Raw genomic sequence first — 11,683 nt, forward strand, 5'->3', positions numbered from 1 at the left:
GAAAACTACACATCTGGATTCAGAGGCACAAAGAATAGCAAGGTGAGATAAAATCTGCCTCAGGTATCAATGCCAATAAATAAAGGAAATAAATAGAATTGCAAAGTCTGCTGATGTCTTCAAGAAAGTCAGAGATACCAAGGGAAATTTTCATGCAAAATGGGCACAATAAAAGACAGAAATGGTACGAACATAACAGAAGCAGAGGCTATTAAGAAGAGGTGGCAAGAATACACAGATGAACTATGCACAAAAGATCTTCCTGACCCAGTTAAGCACGATGATGTATCATTCACCTAGGGCCAGACATCCTGGAACGTGAAGTCTAGTGGGACTTAGGAAGCTTACCAACAAACTAAGCTTGTGGAGGTGACGGAATTCAGTTGAGCTCTTTCAAATTCTAAAAGATGATGCTGTGAATGTGCTGCCCTCCAAATGTCAGCAAATTTGGGAGACTCACCTGTGGCCAGAGGACTAGAAGTGGTCAGTTTTCATTCCAACCGCAAAGAAAGGCAATCCAAAGAATGTGAAAACTCCTGCTTAATTGCACACATTTCACACAGTCACAAAGAACTGATCAAAATTCCTGAAGCCAGGCTTCAACAGAACATGAACCATGAGCTTCCAGATGTTCAAGCTGGATTTATAAAGGGCCGAGGAACCTGAGATTAATTTGGTAACACCCATTGGGTCCTCCAAAAAGCAAGAGGACTCCAAAAAAGCATCTACTCCTATTTGACTATGCAAAGACTTTGATTGGCACAACAAAATGACACAAGAGAACAATAACATCAAAACATGGAATATTCTTCAAAACACGGGAATACATTCCTCCCAAGAAATCTTACATCCATGTAAATATAATAAATATTTATCAATTTGGAAAAATTTTAAGTAAATAGGAAAGATGAATTACGATAGTAGTGCAGGTTATAGAATGTTGGTGAGTAATGTGCGGAGCATTTGATTGGTTATTACATTTCTTTATTGATAATTCAGTAAGCACTTTAAGTGTGTCATTGGCAGGCTCTATATTTCAGCTGATGTGAAAGATACATAAAGAGACTAGTCCTAAAACACATTGAAGGGCTGATATTTCTGCTCTTCTTTGCAGGAGAGTAAACAGGATTTCCTTCTAATCCCAAGAAAGAGCTGAGACAAAGTTGTGAGAAGGGGCTTAGCGTGACTGAAAATATTTGCGTGACTGTAGCTTCAGAAGTACGGTGTAAGAGAAAGATAATTAAATTACTGAGGAAAATAGATATCATGTCTTCCAAGAACTTTTAACCATTCTGACGTGCTGCAGTCATCACCAGGAGTTTATTCTGTCTCTGTGGCAACAGATAAGCAAAATATAAACATGCATTTGGAATTAATAGGTGGAATCTTGGTGTCAGGAAATAAAGACATGCTTTAAGGACAGCAGAGCAAAAATGACCCTATAGAATACAACTTGTAAAGTACATATCTTGTGTTGACGATGGGCCAGTCACTGATTATGTCATGTTGTCTTTGGTATCACGCTGATGGTATAATTGTGATCATGATTTTAGACGTGCTACAGTATCTATATTTTCAAGGGTGAAATGAATTTCTATAATGAAAACAATCAGCTGTCTAACCTTTTATGACTCTACCAGTAGCTAATAGAATATAATATGTGAATGCACCTAAGTTCATACTCTATTTTCATTTTTCTAGTTTTATTTGCATCTCTTCCTTCACTCATACCATCCTGATTTAGACACCACTTCATCTCAGCAGGGATGATTTCAGAAATCACTTTACATCCATTACACCTTTTCCCTTTGTTCTCATATTCTTGCTTACAAATATATTAGGTGTCATTTACCTAGGATGCATGACAAATATTTTCTTGAACTAAAATGTTTATAAACCCATGCAGTAAAATAGCCAACCATTGAACTAAAACCTTATTTTACTCTTCCTTTTTGAAAATAGAAAATGAAACTATGAAAAAGAACATGTAAGTTTATTGTTCAAATACCAGAATTGTAGGTATTTGCTGACATCTCCGAATGTAAATTTCAATCTTCTTTAGGCTCCATAATCTGACACGTATTTGATTGGTCAGATTTAATTAGCATGGTTTTCATATAATGATGATTGTTTATGAGTTCATTTGAAAAAGAAGAGGCAGATGTATAAGTGATTTTTGACACTGAGAACCATGAATTGCCTCTGTCTTTCAAGGAAGGAAAAGAATTGTCATGGGGTGAAATAAAGCTATGCCTGACTAAAAATTTAGTTTCCACCATTCAATATCACAGTTATCCAAGTCTATCCCCTAACCGGTAACACTGAAGAAGCTGAAGTTGAACGGTTTTATGAAGACCTAAAAAAACTTTTAGAACTAACACCCAAAAAAGATGTCCTGTCCATTATAGGGGACTGGAATGCAAAAGTAGGAAGTCAAGAAACACCTGGAGTAACAGGCAAATTTGGCCTTGGAATGTGGAATGAAGCAGGGCAAAGACTAACACAGTTTTCCCAAGGAAATGCATTGACCCTAGCAAACACCCTCTTCCAACAACACAAGAGAAGTATCTCCACATGGACCTCACCGGATGGTCAACACAAAAATTAGATTGATTATATTCTTTGCAGCCAAAGATGGAGAAGCTCTATACAGTCAACAAAAACAAGACCAGGAGCTGACTGTGGCCCAGATCATGAACTCCTTATTAGCAAATTCAGATTCAAGTTGAAGAAAGGAGGGAAAACTGCTAGACCATTCAGGTATGACCTCAATAAAATCCCTTATGATTATACAGTGGAAGTGAGAAATAGAATTAAGGCCTAGATCTGATAGATAGAGTGCCTGACGAACTATGGAATGATGTTCGTGACATTGTACAGGAGAGAGGGATCAAGTCCATCCTCATGGAAAAAAAAAGCAAAAAAGCAAAATGGCTGTCTGGGGAGGCTTTACAAATAGCTGTGAAAAGAAGAGAAGTGAAAAGCAATGGAGAAAAGGAAAGATATAAGCATCTGAAAGCAGAGTTCCAGAGAATAGCAAGAAGAGATAAGAAAGCCTTCTTCAGCGATTAATGCAAAGAAATAGAGGAAAACAACAGAATGGGAAAGACTAGAGATCTCTTCAAGAAAATTAGAGATACCAAGGGAATATTTCATGCAAAGATGGGCTCCATAAAGAACAGAGATAATCTGGACATAACAGAAGCAGAAGATATTGAGAAGAGGTGGGAAGAATACACAGAAGAACTGTGCAAAAAGGATCTTCAAGACCCAGAAATCATGATGGTGTGATCACCAATCTAGAGCCAGACATCTTGGAATGTGATGTCAAGTGGACCTTAGAAAACATCGCTACAAACAAAGCTAGTGGATGATGACATTCCAGTTGAGCTATTTCAACTCCTGAAAGATGAGGTTGTGAAAGTGCCGCACTCAATATGCCAGCAAATTTGGAAAACTCAGCAGTGGCCACAGGACTGGAAAAGGTCAGTTTTCATTCCAATCCCAAAAAAAGGCAATGCCAAAGAATGGTCAAAGTACCACACAATTGCACTCGTCTCACACGCTAGTAAAGCAATGCTCAAAATTCTCCAAGCCGGGCTTCAGCAATATATGAACCGTGAACTTCCTGATGTTCAAACTGGTTTTAGAAAAGGCAGAGGAACCAGAGATCAATATGCCAACATCCTCTGAATCATGGAAAAAGCAAGAAAGCTCCAGAAATACATCTATTTCTCCTTTATTGACTATGCCAAAGCCTTTGACTGTGTGGATCACAATAAACTGTGGAAAATTCTGAAAGAGATGGGAATAGTAGAACACCTGACCTTTCTCTTGAGAAATCTGTATGCAGGTCAGGAAGCAGCAGTTAAAACTGGACATGGAACCACAGACTGGTTCCAAATAGGAAAAAGAGTACATCAAGGCTGTATATTGTCACCCTACTTATTTAACTTATATGCAGAGTACATCATGAGAAACACCAGACTGGAAGAAACACAAGGTGGAATCAAGATTGCTGGGAGAAATATCAAGAACCTCAGATATGCAGATGACACCACCCTTATGGCAGATAGTGAAGAGGAACAGAAAAGTCTCTTGATGAAACTGAATGTGGAGACTGAAAAATTTAGCCTAAAGCTAAACATTCAGAAAATGAAGATCATGGCATCCGGTCTCATCACTTCATGGGAAATAGATGAGGAAACAGTGTCAGACTTTATTTGGGGGACTCTAAAACCACTGCAGATGGTGATTGCAGTCATGAAATTAAAAGACACTTACCCCTTGGAAGAAAAGTTATGACCAACTTAGATAGTATATTCAAAAGCAGAGACAGGGAGAATGGCATTGTAACATGTATACTATCATGTAAGAATCGAATCGCCAGTCTATGTCTGATGCAGGATACAGCGTGCTTGGGGCTGGTGCATGGTGATGACCCAGAGAGACGTTATGGGGAGGGAGGTGGGTGGGGGGTTCATGTTTGGGAATACATGTACACCCATGGTCGATTCATGTCAATGTATGGCAAAACCAATACAGTACTGCAAATTAAAATAAAGGAAAAAAAAATTACAAAAAAAAAAAAAAAAGCAGAGACATTACTTTGCCTACTAAGGTCCTTCTAGTCAAGGCTATCATTTTTCCTGTGGTCATGCATGGATGTGAGAGTTGAATTATGAAGAAGGCTGAGCGACGAAGAATTGATGGTTTTGAACTGTGGTGTTGGAGACGACTCTTGAGAGTCCCTTGGACTGCAAGGAGATCCAACCAATCCATTCTGAAGGAGATCAGCCCTGGGATTTCTTTGAAAGGAATGACGCTAAAGCTGAAACTCCAGTACTTTGGCCACCTCATGCGAATAATTAACTCATTGGAAAAGACTCTAATTCTAGGAGAGATTGGGGGCAGGAGGAGAAGGGGACGACAGAGGATGAGATAGCTCGATGGCATCACTGACTCGATGGATGTGAGTCTGAGTGAACTCCGGGAGTTGGTGATGGACAGAGAAGCCTGGCCTGCTGTGATTCACGGGGTCTCAAAGAGTCGGACATGGCTGAGCATTGAACTGAACCATCAGTCCAGAATAACTGCTCTGTAATGGAGATACAATGTGAGAGAAGTAACTATAGTTGTAGTAGCAAAGTCCTCAAGTAGCCATTTATGAGTGTACCTGCTATGTGAGTGCCAATTACAAATGCTCAACTTTTGTAAAATAGCAGGTTGATCTACCGCAATCCGGTCTGTTTGTCTAACTGATATTGCTGATGGGGTAGGTAAGTCACATGGAGATACAGTGCTTGTATTAGCGACTATCTGGCTGGTATGAGGCTTTTGTATGAAAGGCACACTTAAACTTGTGGAGGCTGAAAATGTGCTCTCTCCAATCGTTTCTGGAAGAAATTCAGAATTATGATCATCTTTTTTGACACTTGCTTTAGCATGCTTCTTGTTATCTTGAACTAATGAAGATATTGGAGACACATTGTAAATCCCAACGCCGCGGGGAGACGTTACCTGCCGTCCGCGAGGGGGGCCGAAGGACCCTCGGGTGGGCGACCGCGAGGGTCAGGCGGCCGCCGCACGCTCCTGTGCTCGCCCTCGGTCCGCCATGGAAGCACATCCGGCCGCCTCCGGGGTCTCCCGGAGCCGCGTCCCCGGGTCCCCGGAGCGATGAGCGAGTAGCGGCGCCCCCACTCTCCGCCTCCCGCCCGATATCGGTCTGCTGCCCTGAGAGGGACCGCGCAGGCCGGCCGCCGGCCGCGGGGCCGCCCCCGCGCCGCCCCGCCCCGTCCCGCCTCCCGGGGGCGCTGCCGGCGGGTGGGGGCGGGGGGCGTCCGCCGCTCATGCCGCCCCGGCCCCTGAAGCCCCGGCCGCGCCGCCCTCCCGCCTGCCCGCCCGCGCCGGCCGCCGCCCCGCCGCCCCCAAGATGTGGCACAACGTGGGGCTGACCCTGCTGGTGTTCGTGGCCACGCTGCTGATCGTGCTGCTGCTGATGGTGTGCGGTTGGTATTTTGTTTGGCATCTTTCTTTGTCAAAATTCAAGTTTCTTCGGGAACTGGATGGAGACACCGGATCCCAGGAGGGAGACCGTGAGCCTTCAGGATCTGAGACCGAAGAAGATGCTTCACCGTCTCCGCACAGGATCAGGTCTGCTCGCCAGAGGAGGGCCCCTGCGGATGAAGGCCACTGAGCCAGCCGGTCCTGTGATGGCGAATGACCAAGGGTTCTGGGAGTCTCTCTGTAATGATGGGGCTTTGCAGTTTGCTAAAGGAGTGAAGAACATTCATTCTTGGATTCTAAGTCCAATTCAAAAAAAGATTTACATGTAAGCCATATGCAAATAAAGGGAAGTTCAACCAAATCGAACCATTGCAGATTTCATCGTTAAGACAATTTTTGCTTGTATGCTTAAACATATATACTTTTTCTTTGACCCTTGGGCTTCTTTTCTTGCACTGGTGTTAATCTGATAAATATTACAGGCTTGAAAATCCATATTTTATTAATGTTAGTTCTGCGTCATGTTTCCCCTCCCCCCTCCCGCCCCCACATCATGCCTTGTCTGAAATTGGGATATATCTCACGGTTACAGTCAACCAGGCAACAGTCGTGATGTAATTACCCTCGTCTGGGCACGTGTGGACCTCAGGCTTGTCATAGTAGCATTACTGATTGTTGGTATCAAATGTGTCAGGTTTAACTGGCTTTTAAAAATGTCTTCAAAAAGATTACACTATGATTCAGCCTTGAAACGAAAAGTCATCGTGTATGCAGAAAAGCACGGCAACAGAGCAGCAGGGCGTGCGTTTCACATCAGCGAGGCAAACATCCGTCGCTGGAGGAGCGACCGAAACTCCATATTTTCTTGTAAAGCCACCACAAAGTGCTTTACGGGACCTAAGAAAGGAAGATACCCGCAGGTAGACGAGGGTGTGCTACATTTTGTCAGTGAGACGCGTGCAAAAGGACTGCCCGTCACACGCCAAGCAATGCAGCTGAAGGCCGGAGAAATTGCCAAAGGCCTCGGGATAGATGAAGCGAAGTTCAAAGCCACCAGAGGCTGGTGTGATCGATTCATGCGTCGAGCAGGACTGTCCTTGAGGCGTCAGACCTCATTGCGTCCAAAGCTTTCCGCTGACGTTAACCAGCGGGCGGTGCCCGAGCGCCGTTTAAAGCGGTGCTCTATCACCAGGGCGCTTGACGATGCCCAGGGGGGTGTGGTCTGGAGGAACGCAGACGCCTATTTGAATGATTCTGAAGAGTTAGACTCAGACTACGAAGTTATAGTCATCACTTAACCAACTTATTTCATCATGTACTTCCTGGACGTGAGCACAAGGTTGATCTGATAAATACCTGTTTGAAAGCTCTGTTTGAGTAAATCAGAAAACTAGGCATTCTGCAGAATACAAAAGCATCGTGTCATAGTTGAATCGCCTGTGTCTTTTCTTAGTGATATTTATGGTGCATCTTACCGGTGATGGTATCTTAGGTTAGGGGGAAAAAATTTATTTTTATTCCTAGGATAGCAACTATTTATTGGGGAACTTAATTCTGACTCTTACCATATCGTTAAAATAGTTATCCTCTGAGACATCTTTTGGAGCACCCTGTTCACGATTCTAGAATAGAAATGTGGGAATCTGGGCTCTGTCCTCTTCCTTCAGGAAGGGTAGGCTTCATTACTCCTTGCACATGGGAGGACTTCCTGCTCAAGGCATGTGCTGAGGAGAAAATACTTCTTCACAGACAGCAGTTCAGTGACAAGGCCTCCGAGGCGCTAGGTATTGAGAGAGCGGGTGAAAATGCCTGCTTTACTGTAAAGTGATTCCTGCCATGTTCCCTTGTTTGTCTTCACTGAACTTTGGACTCAGTGTTTCCTGGGGAAGAGAGCTATGCATTAAAGAACTTTCCCATTTAGTGTTGCCTGCTTTACATGAAAGTGAATTGCAAAGCCAACTTACTTTATTAATCTTAAGTTCTTTCTATTTTAAACGTTTGTTTCTCAAGAACTAGTCATTACAGAATATCGCCTCTGTTTCATGACTGTGTAACTTTGTTTGATACCTCATACTCGACGCTGATAGTTTTATTAACAGTTCATCTGCTCTGCCCCGAATTGATGAACACCTGTGCTGTCATTGTGGCCCTTTGCATGTACTAAAAGGGAATTTACAGAGTTTAACTTTACTTTTCAATATTTGCTAAGGGGAGCGGTCCCCAGCAGCTCAGAGCGGGGCACCGTCTTTGTTTCCTTACTGGATACACTTTTTTCTCTATGTGACTATATTGTTCAAGCATTCATTTTAATGCTTTTGTACTAGCTAAATATCACATTAAAGTGCTCATCAGGTAGGGGAAAACCTCATGCTTCTTGGTGCTGGGAGGATATTTGAATTGGATTTTTTGCAGGCTGATATTTGGAGCTATGGATTCTGCTTTGTAGTGAATGTCTTAGGTTAGATAATAGTTGCTGACCAACTTTTTTAGTAGCTGGAAGGCTTCCTATTGTGTCAGTATTAAGAGTGATGGCCAACATAACCGCTAAAATATTCAAGGGTCATCCATAAATTAATCCATGAAAAGATATACATGTTGGTATTATTTATTAATATTTATGCTTTTATGAATGTCTTTAAAAATAGAATTTTAAGAAATATTCTGCTTAGCTTGCTTGGGAAATATGCCCAGAGCATATTAATAGCTCACACTCTGCCATGTTTTAACTCTTAGGAAAGTAAAAAGAAGTAGCTGCTGCCATATGAAAATTCTACAAACTGATTTCTTTGTTTGAAACATTTTTTCCCCCATGCACCTCTTTTCCTAATAGACTCACCATAGTGCATGTTTCTAAGGCCACGGAGAGAGGCAAGAGAAATAGTTAACACAGAGTTACTTGTGTGATACAGGGTTTTTGTTTTTCCTGTTTTAGTGCTTTTGTAGCTGAACTTGCAGAGCTCATCATAAGTGCATTTTCAGTTTCTTAGTGGCCTGTGGTTGATGTTGAAGCTTGGAGGGTTCTGAGCATGAAAACAAAACAAAACAAGTATTAGTCTTGTCTGAATGCTCTCAGACAGTGATGGTGACCTCGGACGCCCTCGTTGGAGGATGAATTCTAAAATGAGAAGACTCTAGTGGGTGCTTTCATTTCTATCCAACCAACCACTTACAAATCGTTTTTCTTCTTTTGCTTCTGAAAATTCTGTGAAAATTGCGTATATCAGATTTATTGGTAGCATTGCTCTGATTTCAAGGCCAAAAGACACTAAATATTTGTGTGACGCTGTTAAAGTTTTTAAGATTTATATTCATCCAGGAGCTCTCTGTAGTGATGTTTTCGTGGTGGGAACAACGTTTTGTGGTGGATAGCCAATGTACATGCTGATCCATTTCTTTAGATTTTTATCAGATTTAAAAACAACTTCAACCTGTCATTTTAACTGAAAGTTGGGAATATAGTAGGTAATGGTTTCACAAAATAGGGCATTTTAAACCAAAATGTGTTGAAAGACTTGAAAGTAGTGCATTTTTACTTTTTAGAGTTCCATGCTGCAGTATTTTTAAATTCAGTTTTTCTTAAAAGCTATGTTTTAATGTAACATGTAACCAGTGTAACATTAGCTTTTGACTGGTAAACTTGAAGTGCTTTTATATTTCAGGTTGATTTAAAAAGCCAATGAGCAGTACTCAAAGGTTATGGGTTCTTAAGCAATTAATGGAGTAGTATTTTGATATGGAGTCTAAAATGAAAGCACCTTGTATTGTCTGCTTTTAAAGTATTCTATAGTTTTTAACTTAAAGCATAAAGAGAAACATTTTATCTTATATTAATAAAAATTAACATTTATCACTTATTAATGTATGTGTATCCCTTGCTTTATGACCAGTGTTTATTACTCTTTAAATTCTATGCATAACCATTCACCAAATAGTGCTGCTCTGGTTTCTTGAAGGAAACGTTCTGTGCTATGCTATGGTATATTGTCATCTTGCTGCTTGACAAATAGGTTTATAAGAAATTAGAACTGTGTGTGTTCATAATGCCTTTGTATAACGAGATGAGGAGTCCGTGTAAATGTTATTCGCTGTAAAACAGTTACTAGCTGTTAAAACTGGTCAACACTATGTCTAAAGCTTATGTGGTTTGTCTGTATGATGTCACTTTACAAAGAATAAATTAAAGTGAAAACAAACAACAAAAAAAGTTGGGGAAGGCCTCTTTTGAAACTTGGATTATAGTAGGTCTGTAACTAAAATCAAAGGATTAAATTATTTAGTTTCTTTTTAAACCAAGGTAAAACTGACAAACAAAGCTAAGTTATTAAAAAACCTATTCCTTTAAGGAAACCAACTAAATAACATCAAATAAACCACCTCCATTAGTAATTTTAACAGGTAATGACATGTTAGAAAGGACATGCTCCTCAACTAAAAATATGTTGTATATATACTGTACATACCACTTTAAATAGCCTCGGGACTTTTATCTGTTTTCAAGTTGCTAGCAAAGTTTGTTAAACATCTAGTATCTAACCTCCAGCTATTCTCAACTTCAAAAAATAAAACTTGTTAAGCAACTTGTTATTTCGAGTTTAAATTCCGTTTTAGCTACATATGAGAACATTCTTCTATGTCACATGATTTGATCTTACATATTTTCAATAAGTGAAAGTGTTGGAATACCTTACTCAAAAGAGATGTTTTTCTTCTACTTCCAGAAAGACAGGTAGTAAAGCAGATCTTTGAAAAGTTTGTCGCTTTTTATTAAATCCATAAAGGTTAAGCTGTCGAATTGAACTTTTCATACTCTTGGTTTCAAATATTCAGAAAGTTCCCTTTCTTTCCAAGACTTCTTTTTCAAAGAGTTCTTCATTGATCACTATACATGTGCCACTCTCATCCCACCAAATAGATTCAAACTGATCACTGTCAACTATATTCCAAAGTTTTTGTGGAAATGTGAGTGAAAGAAAATTATTTGCCTCATCATTTCAGAGACAGAATATGTGTAGCATGGCCTTTTGATCACAATAGACCCATCTTGAATTTCTGAAGAAATGTGTACCATCTCAGAGAAATCTTTCTATGCCAACGCCTTTGACTGTGTGGATCATAATAAACTGTGGAAAATTCTTCAAGAGATGGGAATACAAGACCACCTGACCTGCCTCTTGAGAAATCTGTATACAAGTCAGGAAGCAACAGTTAAAACTGGACATGGAACAACAGTCTGGTTCCAAATAGGAAAAGGAGTACGTCAAGGCTGTATATTGTCACCCTGCTTATTTAAGTTATATGCAGAGTACATCATGAGAAATGCTGGACTGGAAGAAAGACAAGCTGGAATCAAGATTGCCAGAAGGAATATCAGTAACCTCAGATATGCAGATGACACCATCCTTATGGCAGAAATTGAAGAGGAACTAAAAAGCCTCTTGATGAAACTGAAAGTGGAGAGTGAAAAAGTTGGCTTAAAGCCAACATTCAGAAAACGAAGATCATGGCATCTGGTCTCATCACTTCGTGGGAAATGGATGGGGAAACAGTGGAAACCGTGTCAGATTTTATTTTCTGGGGGCTCCAAAATCACTGCAGATGGTGACTGCAGCCATGAAATTAAAAGATGCTTACTCCTGGGAAGGAAAGTTATGACTAACCTAGATAGCATATTCACAAC

At 40.7% G+C, this 11,683-nt stretch overlaps 2 pseudogenes; one reads left to right on the forward strand and one right to left on the reverse strand.

The window, feature by feature from the left end:
- Window positions 1-2,048: 2,048 nt before the first annotated feature.
- LOC138431319 (heat shock transcription factor, Y-linked-like) lies at window positions 2,049-11,074 on the reverse strand (annotated as a pseudogene).
- LOC138431398 (small integral membrane protein 13 pseudogene) lies at window positions 5,614-6,384 on the forward strand (annotated as a pseudogene).
- Window positions 11,075-11,683: the final 609 nt, after the last annotated feature.

Source organism: Ovis canadensis, chromosome Y (assembly GCF_042477335.2).
Source record: "Ovis canadensis isolate MfBH-ARS-UI-01 breed Bighorn chromosome Y, ARS-UI_OviCan_v2, whole genome shotgun sequence".
Lineage (NCBI taxonomy): Eukaryota > Metazoa > Chordata > Mammalia > Artiodactyla > Bovidae > Ovis > Ovis canadensis.